The sequence below is a fragment of the Taudactylus pleione genome, unplaced genomic scaffold (genome assembly GCF_031769625.1).
Source record: "Taudactylus pleione unplaced genomic scaffold, aTauple2 ptg000550l, whole genome shotgun sequence".
In the NCBI taxonomy this organism is placed as follows: domain Eukaryota; kingdom Metazoa; phylum Chordata; class Amphibia; order Anura; family Myobatrachidae; genus Taudactylus; species Taudactylus pleione.
In genome coordinates, this window is record NW_028284952.1 from 2805001 (window position 1) to 2812500 (window position 7500).

General features: G+C 37.5%; 3 non-coding genes and 28 pseudogenes across 3 annotated transcripts; all 31 read left to right on the forward strand.

Moving 5' to 3' along the window:
• The first annotated feature begins 41 nt into the window (after positions 1-41).
• Positions 42-160, forward strand: LOC148493854 (5S ribosomal RNA; annotated as a pseudogene).
• A 115-nt stretch (positions 161-275) lies between these two features.
• On the forward strand, positions 276-394 carry LOC148493855 (5S ribosomal RNA). The gene has a single exon (XR_015870466.1). It is a non-coding gene; the product is annotated as a 5S ribosomal RNA (ribosomal RNA).
• A 116-nt stretch (positions 395-510) lies between these two features.
• LOC148493856 (5S ribosomal RNA) lies at positions 511-629 on the forward strand (annotated as a pseudogene).
• Positions 630-745: 116 nt separating this feature from the next.
• On the forward strand, positions 746-864 carry LOC148493857 (5S ribosomal RNA; annotated as a pseudogene).
• Positions 865-979: 115 nt separating this feature from the next.
• On the forward strand, positions 980-1098 carry LOC148493858 (5S ribosomal RNA). Its single transcript, XR_015870407.1, has one exon. It is a non-coding gene; the product is annotated as a 5S ribosomal RNA (ribosomal RNA).
• A 116-nt stretch (positions 1099-1214) lies between these two features.
• LOC148493859 (5S ribosomal RNA) lies at positions 1215-1333 on the forward strand (annotated as a pseudogene).
• A 350-nt stretch (positions 1334-1683) lies between these two features.
• On the forward strand, positions 1684-1802 carry LOC148493860 (5S ribosomal RNA; annotated as a pseudogene).
• A 116-nt stretch (positions 1803-1918) lies between these two features.
• On the forward strand, positions 1919-2037 carry LOC148493861 (5S ribosomal RNA; annotated as a pseudogene).
• A 115-nt stretch (positions 2038-2152) lies between these two features.
• On the forward strand, positions 2153-2271 carry LOC148493862 (5S ribosomal RNA; annotated as a pseudogene).
• A 116-nt stretch (positions 2272-2387) lies between these two features.
• On the forward strand, positions 2388-2506 carry LOC148493863 (5S ribosomal RNA; annotated as a pseudogene).
• Positions 2507-2621: 115 nt separating this feature from the next.
• LOC148493864 (5S ribosomal RNA) lies at positions 2622-2740 on the forward strand (annotated as a pseudogene).
• Positions 2741-2856: 116 nt separating this feature from the next.
• Positions 2857-2975, forward strand: LOC148493865 (5S ribosomal RNA; annotated as a pseudogene).
• Positions 2976-3091: 116 nt separating this feature from the next.
• LOC148493866 (5S ribosomal RNA) lies at positions 3092-3210 on the forward strand (annotated as a pseudogene).
• A 115-nt stretch (positions 3211-3325) lies between these two features.
• Positions 3326-3442, forward strand: LOC148493867 (5S ribosomal RNA; annotated as a pseudogene).
• Positions 3443-3557: 115 nt separating this feature from the next.
• LOC148493868 (5S ribosomal RNA) lies at positions 3558-3676 on the forward strand (annotated as a pseudogene).
• A 116-nt stretch (positions 3677-3792) lies between these two features.
• On the forward strand, positions 3793-3911 carry LOC148493869 (5S ribosomal RNA; annotated as a pseudogene).
• Positions 3912-4026: 115 nt separating this feature from the next.
• Positions 4027-4145, forward strand: LOC148493870 (5S ribosomal RNA; annotated as a pseudogene).
• A 116-nt stretch (positions 4146-4261) lies between these two features.
• On the forward strand, positions 4262-4380 carry LOC148493871 (5S ribosomal RNA; annotated as a pseudogene).
• A 116-nt stretch (positions 4381-4496) lies between these two features.
• Positions 4497-4615, forward strand: LOC148493872 (5S ribosomal RNA; annotated as a pseudogene).
• A 116-nt stretch (positions 4616-4731) lies between these two features.
• Positions 4732-4849, forward strand: LOC148493873 (5S ribosomal RNA; annotated as a pseudogene).
• Positions 4850-4964: 115 nt separating this feature from the next.
• LOC148493874 (5S ribosomal RNA) lies at positions 4965-5083 on the forward strand (annotated as a pseudogene).
• Positions 5084-5199: 116 nt separating this feature from the next.
• On the forward strand, positions 5200-5318 carry LOC148493875 (5S ribosomal RNA; annotated as a pseudogene).
• A 115-nt stretch (positions 5319-5433) lies between these two features.
• LOC148493876 (5S ribosomal RNA) lies at positions 5434-5552 on the forward strand (annotated as a pseudogene).
• A 116-nt stretch (positions 5553-5668) lies between these two features.
• Positions 5669-5787, forward strand: LOC148493877 (5S ribosomal RNA; annotated as a pseudogene).
• Positions 5788-5903: 116 nt separating this feature from the next.
• LOC148493878 (5S ribosomal RNA) lies at positions 5904-6022 on the forward strand (annotated as a pseudogene).
• Positions 6023-6137: 115 nt separating this feature from the next.
• Positions 6138-6256, forward strand: LOC148493879 (5S ribosomal RNA). The gene has a single exon (XR_015870240.1). It is a non-coding gene; the product is annotated as a 5S ribosomal RNA (ribosomal RNA).
• Positions 6257-6372: 116 nt separating this feature from the next.
• On the forward strand, positions 6373-6491 carry LOC148493880 (5S ribosomal RNA; annotated as a pseudogene).
• Positions 6492-6606: 115 nt separating this feature from the next.
• LOC148493881 (5S ribosomal RNA) lies at positions 6607-6725 on the forward strand (annotated as a pseudogene).
• A 116-nt stretch (positions 6726-6841) lies between these two features.
• LOC148493882 (5S ribosomal RNA) lies at positions 6842-6960 on the forward strand (annotated as a pseudogene).
• A 116-nt stretch (positions 6961-7076) lies between these two features.
• LOC148493883 (5S ribosomal RNA) lies at positions 7077-7195 on the forward strand (annotated as a pseudogene).
• A 115-nt stretch (positions 7196-7310) lies between these two features.
• LOC148493884 (5S ribosomal RNA) lies at positions 7311-7429 on the forward strand (annotated as a pseudogene).
• The last annotated feature ends 71 nt before the right edge of the window (positions 7430-7500 follow it).

The following is a 7500-nucleotide window of genomic DNA, read 5'->3' on the forward strand; positions in this document are numbered from 1 at the left end:
AGTTAAGAAGTAAAAGAGGTCTAAAGTTAATGTTTTTGAGCACCTACAGTCAAACCACACTGGACATGCCCAATCTCGTCTGATCTTGAAAGCTATGCAGTGTTGGGCCTGGTTAGTACTTGGATGGGAGACCACCTGGGAATGCCAGGTGCTGTAGGTAATTTTATACTACCATAACATTCTTTTCTATTACATTTTACATTTCATTTTTCAACTAACCATTGAATTTACTTGAGTTAAGAAGTAAAAGAGGTCTAAAGTTAATGTTTTTGAGCACCTACAGCCAAACCACACTGGACATGCCCAATCTCGTCTGAACTTGGAAGCTATGCAGTGTTGGGCCTGGTTAGTACTTGGATGGGAAACCACCTGGGAATACCAGGTGCTGTAGGTAATTTTATACAGCCAAAACATTCTTTTCTATTACAATTTACATTTAATTTTTTCAACTTATCAATGAATTTACTTGAGTTAAGAAGTAAAAGAGGTCTAAAGTTAATGTTTTTGGGCACCTACAGCCAAAGCACACTGGACATGCTAAATCTCGTCTGATCTTGGAAGCTATGCAGTGTTGGGCCTGGTTAGTACTTGGACAGGAGACCACCTGGGAATACCAGGTGCTGTAGGTAATTTTATATAGCCATAACATTCTTTTCTATTACATTTTACATTACATTTTTTCAACTTATCAATGAATTTACTTGAGTTAAGAAGTAAAAGAGGTCTAAAGTTAATGTTTTTGAGCACCTACAGTCAAACCACACTGGACATGCCCAATCTCGTCTGATCTTGGAAGCTATGCAGTGTTGGGCCTGGTTAGTACTTGGATGGGAGACCCCCTTGGAATACCAGGTGCTGTAGGTAATTTTATACTGCCATAACATTCTTTTCTATTACATTTTACATTTAATTTTTTCAACATATCAATGAATTTACTTGAGTTAAGAAGCAATAGAGGTCTAAAGTTAAGGCTTTGGGCACCTACAGCCAAACCACACTGAACATGCCCAATCTCGTCTGATCTTGGAAGCTATGCAGTGTTGGGCCTGGTTAGTACTTGGATGGGAGACCACCTGGGAATACCAGGTGCTGTAGGTAATTTTATATAGTCATAACATTCTTTTCTATTACATTTTACATTACATTTTTTCAACTTATCAATGAATTAACTTGAGTTAAGAAGTAAAAGAGGTCTAAAGTTAATGTTTTTGAGCACCTACAGTCAAACCACACTGGACATGCCCAATCTCGTCTGATCTTGAAAGCTATGCAGTGTTGGGCTTGGTTAGTACTTGGATGGGAGACCACCTGGGAATGCCAGGTGCTGTAGGTAATTTTATACTACCATAACATTCTTTTCTATTACATTTTACATTTCATTTTTCAACTAATCATTGAATTTACTTGAGTTAAGAAGTAAAAGAGGTCTAAAGTTAATGTTTTTGAGCACCTACAGCCAAACCACACTGGACATGCCCAATCTAGTCTGGTTTTGGAAGCTTTGCAGTGTTGGGCCTGGTTATTACTTGGATGGGAGACCACCTAGGAATCCCAGGTGCTATAGGTAATTTTATACTGCCATAACAGTCTATTCTATTACATTTTACATTTAATTTTTTCAACTTATCAATGAATTTACTTGAGTTAAGAAGTAATAGAGGTCTAAAGTTAATGCTTTTGAGCATCTACAGCCAAACCACACTGGACATGCCCAATCTCATCTGACCTTGGAAGCTATGTAGTGTTGGGCCTGGTTAGTACTTGGATGGGAGACCCCCTGGGAATACCAGGTGCTGTAGGTAATTTTATACTGCCTTAACATTCTTTTCTATTACATTTTACATTTAATTTTTTTAACTTATCAATGAATTTACTTGAGTTAAGAAGTAATAGAGGTCTAAAGTTAATGTTTTTGAGCACCTATAGCCAAACCACACTGGACATGCCCAATCTCGTCTGATTTTGGAAGCAATGCGGTGTTTGGCCTGGTTACTACTTGGGTGGGAGACCACCTGGGAATACCAGGTGCTGTAGGTAATTTTATACAGCCAAATCATTCTTTTCTATTACAATTTACATTTAATTTTTTCAACTTATCAATGAATTTACTTGAGTTAAGAAGTAAAAGAGGTCTAAAGTTAAGGCTTTGGGCACCTACAGCCAAACCACACTGGACATGGCCAATCTCGTCTGATCTTGGAAGCTATGCAGTGTTGGTCCTGGTTAGTACTTGGATGGGAAACCACCTGGGAATACCAGGTGCTGTAGGTAATTTTATATAGTCATAACATTCTTTTCTATTACATTTTACATTACATTTTTTCAACTTATCAATGAATTAACTTGAGTTAAGAAGTAAAAGAGGTCTAAAGTTAATGTTTTTGAGCACCTACAGTCAAACCACACTGGACATGCCCAATCTCGTCTGATCTTGAAAGCTATGCAGTGTTGGGCCTGGTTAGTACTTGGATGGGAGACCACCTGGGAATGCCAGGTGCTGTAGGTAATTTTATACTACCATAACATTCTTTTCTATTACATTTTACATTTCATTTTTCAACTAATCATTGAATTTACTTGAGTTAAGAAGTAAAAGAGGTCTAAAGTTAATGTTTTTGAGCACCTACAGCCAAACCACACTGGACATGCCCAATCTCATCTGAACTTGGAAGCTATGCAGTGTTGGGCCTGGTTAGTACTTGGATGGGAAACCACCTGGGAATACCAGGTGCTGTAGATAATTTTATACTGCCATAACATTCTTTTCTATTACATTTTACATTTAATTTTTTCAACTTATCAATGAATTTACTTGAGTTAAGAAGTAATAGAGGTCTAAAGTTAATGGTTTTGAGCACCTACAGCCAAACCACACTGGACATGCCCAATCTCGTCTGAACTTGAAAGCTATGCAGTGTTGGGCCTGGTTAGTGCTTGGATGGGAGACAACCTGGGAATACCAGGTGTTGTATGTAATTTTATACTGCCATAACATTCTTTTCTATTACATTTTACATTTAATTTTTTCAAATTATCAATGACTTTACTTGAGTTAAGAAGTAATAGAGGTCTAAAATTAATGGTTTTGGGCACCTACAGCCAAACCACACTGGACATGCCCAATATCGTCTGATTTTGGAATCTATGCAGTGTTGGGCCTGGTTAGTACATGAATGGGAGACCACCTGGTAATACCAGGTGCTGTAGGTAATTTTATACTGCCATAACATTCGTTTCCATTACATTTTACATTTCATTTTTCAACTTATCATTGAATTTACTTGAGTTAAGAAGTAAAAGAGGTCTAAAGTTAATGTTTTTGAGCACCTACAGCTAAACCATACTGGACATGCCCAATCTCATCTGATCTTGGAAGCTATGCAGTGGTGGGCCTGGTTAGTACTTGATGGGAGACCACCTAGGAATCCAGGTGCTGTAGGTAATTTTATACTGCCATAACATTCTTTTCTACTACATTTTACATTTAATTTTTTCAACTTATCAATGAATTTACTTGAGTTAAGAAGTAATAGAGGTCTAAAGTTAAGGCTTTGGGCACCTACAGCCAAACCACACTGGACATGCCAAATCTCGTCTGATCTTGGAAGCTATGCAGTGTTGGGCCTGGTTAGTACTTGGATGGGAGACCACCTGGGAATACCAGGTGCTGTAGGTAATTTTATATAGTCATAACATTCTTTTCTATTACATTTTACATTACATTTTTTCAACTTATCAATGAATTAACTTGAGTTAAGAAGTAAAAGAGGTCTAAAGTTAATGTTTTTGAGCACCTACAGTCAAACCACACTGGACAGGCCCAATCTTATCTGATCTTGAAAGCTATGCAGTGTTGGGCCTGGTTAGTACTTGGATGGGAGACCACCTGGGAATGCCAGGTGCTGTAGGTAATTTTATACTACCATAACATTCTTTTCTATTACATTTTACATTTCATTTTTCAACTAATCATTGAATTTACTTGAGTTAAGAAGTAAAAGAGGTCTAAAGTTAATGTTTTTGAGCACCTACAGCCAAACCACACTGGACATGCCCAATCTCGTCTGAACTTGGAAGCTATGCAGTGTTGGGCCTGGTTAGTACTTGGATGGGAAACCACCTGGGAATACCAGGTGCTGTAGATAATTTTATACTGCCATAACATTCTTTTCTATTACATTTTACATTTAATTTTTTCAACTTATCAATGAATTTACTTGAGTTAAGAAGTAATAGAGGTCTAAAGTTAATGGTTGTGAGCACCTACAGCCAAACCACACTGGACATGCCCAATCTCGTCTGAACTTGAAAGCTATGCAGTGTTGGGCCTGGTTAGTACTTGGATGGGAGACAACCTGGGAATACCAGGTGCTGTATGTAATTTTATACTGCCATAACATTCTTTTCTATTACATTTTACATTTAATTTTTTTAACTTATCAATGAATTTACTTGAGTTAAGAAGTAATAGAGGTCTAAAGTTAATGTTTTTGAGCACCTATAGCCAAACCACACTGGACATGCCCAATCTCGTCTGATCTTGGAAGCAATGCAATGTTTGGCCTGGTTACTACTTGGGTGGGAGACCACCTGGGAATACCAGGTGCTGTAGGTAATTTTATACAGCCAAATCATTCTTTTCTATTACAATTTACATTTAATTTTTTCAACTTATCAATGAATTTACTTGAGTTAAGAAGTAAAAGAGGTCTAAAGTTAACGTTTTTGAGCACCTACAGCCAAGCACACTAGACATGCCCAATCTCGTCTGATCTTGGAAGCTATGCAGTGTTGGGCCTGGTTAGTACTTGGACAGGAGACCACCTGGGAATACCAGGTGCTGTAGGTAATTTTATATAGCCATAACATTCTTTTCTATTACATTTTACATTACATTTTTTCAACTTATCAATGAATTTACTTGAGTTAAGAAGTAAAAGAGGTCTAAAGTTAAGGCTTTGGGCACCTACAGCCAAACCACACTGGACATGGCCAATCTCGTCTGATCTTGGAAGCTATGCAGTGTTGGTCCTGGTTAGTACTTGGATGGGAAACCACCTGGGAATACCAGGTGCTGTAGGTAATTTTATAAAGTCATAACATTCTTTTCTATTACATTTTACATTACATTTTTTCAACTTATCAATGAATTAACTTGAGTTAAGAAGTAAAAGAGGTCTAAAGTTAATGTTTTTGAGCACCTACAGTCAAACCACACTGGACATGCCCAATCTCGTCTGATCTTGAAAGCTATGTAGTGTTGGGCCTGGTTAGTACTTGGATGGGAGACCACCTGGGGATGCCAGGTGCTGTAGGTAATTTTATACTACCATAACATTCTTTTCTATTACATTTTACATTTCATTTTTCAACTAATCATTGAATTTACTTGAGTTAAGAAGTAAAAGAGGTCTAAAGTTAATGTTTTTGAGCACCTACAGCCAAACCACACTGGACATGCCCAATCTCGTCTGAACTTGGAAGCTATGCAGTGTTGGTCCTGGTTAGTACTTGGATGGGAAACCACCTGGGAATACCAGGTGCTGTAGGTAATTTTATACAGCCAAAACATTCTTTTCTATTACAATTTACATTTAATTTTTTCAACTTATCAATGAATTTACTTGAGTTAAGAAGTAAAAGAGGTCTAAAGTTAATGTTTTTGAGCACCTACAGCCAAAGCACACTGGACATGCTAAATCTCGTCTGATCTTGGAAGCTATGCAGTGTTGGGCCTGGTTAGTACTTGGACAGGAGACCACCTGGGAATACCAGGTGCTGTAGGTAATTTTATATAGCCATAACATTCTTTTCTATTACATTTTACATTACATTTTTTCAACTTATCAATAAATTTACTTGAGTTAAGAAGTAAAAGAGGTCTAAAGTTAATGTTTTTGAGCACCTACAGTCAAACCACACTGGACATGCCCAATCTCGTCTGATCTTGGAAGCTATGCAGTGTTGGGCCTGGTTAGTACTTGGATGGGAGACCCCCTTGGAATACCAGGTGCTGTAGGTAATTTTATACTGCCATAACATTCTTTTCTATTACATTTTACATTTAATTTTTTCAACATATCAATGAATTTACTTGAGTTAAGAAGTAATAGAGGTCTAAAGTTAAGGCTTTGGGCACCTACAGCCAAACCACACTGGACATGCCCAATCTCGTCTGATCTTGGAAGCTATGCAGTGTTGGGCCTGGTTAGTACTTGGATGGGAGACCACCTGGGAATACCAGGTGCTGTAGGTAATTTTATATAGTCATAACATTCTTTTCTATTACATTTTACATTACATTTTTTCAACTTATCAATGAATTAACTTGAGTTAAGAAGTAAAAGAGGTCTAAAGTTAATGTTTTTGAGCAGCTACAGTCAAACCACACTGGACATGCCCAATCTCGTCTGATCTTGAAAGCTATGCAGTGTTGGGCTTGGTTAGTACTTGGATGGGAGACCACCTGGGAATGCCAGGTGCTGTAGGTAATTTTATACTACCATAACATTCTTTTCTATTACATTTTACATTTCATTTTTCAACTAATCATTGAATTTACTTGAGTTAAGAAGTAAAAGAGGTCTAAAGTTAATGTTTTTGAGCACCTACAGCCAAACCACACTGGACATGCCCAATCTAGTCTGGTTTTGGAAGCTTTGCAGTGTTGGGCCTGGTTAGTACTTGGATGGGAGACCACCTAGGAATCCCAGGTGCTATAGGTAATTTTATACTGCCATAACAGTCTATTCTATTACATTTTACATTTAATTTTTTCAACTTATCAATGAATTTACTTGAGTTAAGAAGTAATAGAGGTCTAAAGTTAATGCTTTTGAGCATCTACAGCCAAACCACACTGGACATGCCCAATCTCATCTGATCTTGGAAGCTATGTAGTGTTGGGCCTGGTTAGTACTTGGATGGGAGACCCCCTGGGAATACCAGGTGCTGTAGGTAATTTTATACTGCCATAACATTCTTTTCTATTACATTTTACATTTAATTTTTTTAACTTATCAATGAATTTACTTGAGTTAAGAAGTAATAGAGGTCTAAAGTTAATGTTTTTGAGCACCTATAGCCAAACCACACTGGACATGCCCAATCTCGTCTGATCTTGGAAGCAATGCGGTGTTTGGCCTGGTTACTACTTGGGTGGGAGACCACCTGGGAATACCAGGTGCTGTAGGTAATTTTATACAGCCAAATCATTCTTTTCTATTACAATTTACATTTAATTTTTTCAACTTATCAATGAATTTACTTGAGTTAAGAAGTAAAAGAGGTCTAAAGTTAAGGCTTTGGGCACCTACAGCCAAACCACACTGGACATGGCCAATCTCGTCTGATCTTGGAAGCTATGCAGTGTTGGTCCTGGTTAGTACTTGGATGGGAAACCACCTGGGAATACCAGGTGCTGTAGGTAATTTTATATAGTCATAACATTCTTTTCTATTACATTTTACATTACATTTTTTCAACTTATCAATGAATTAA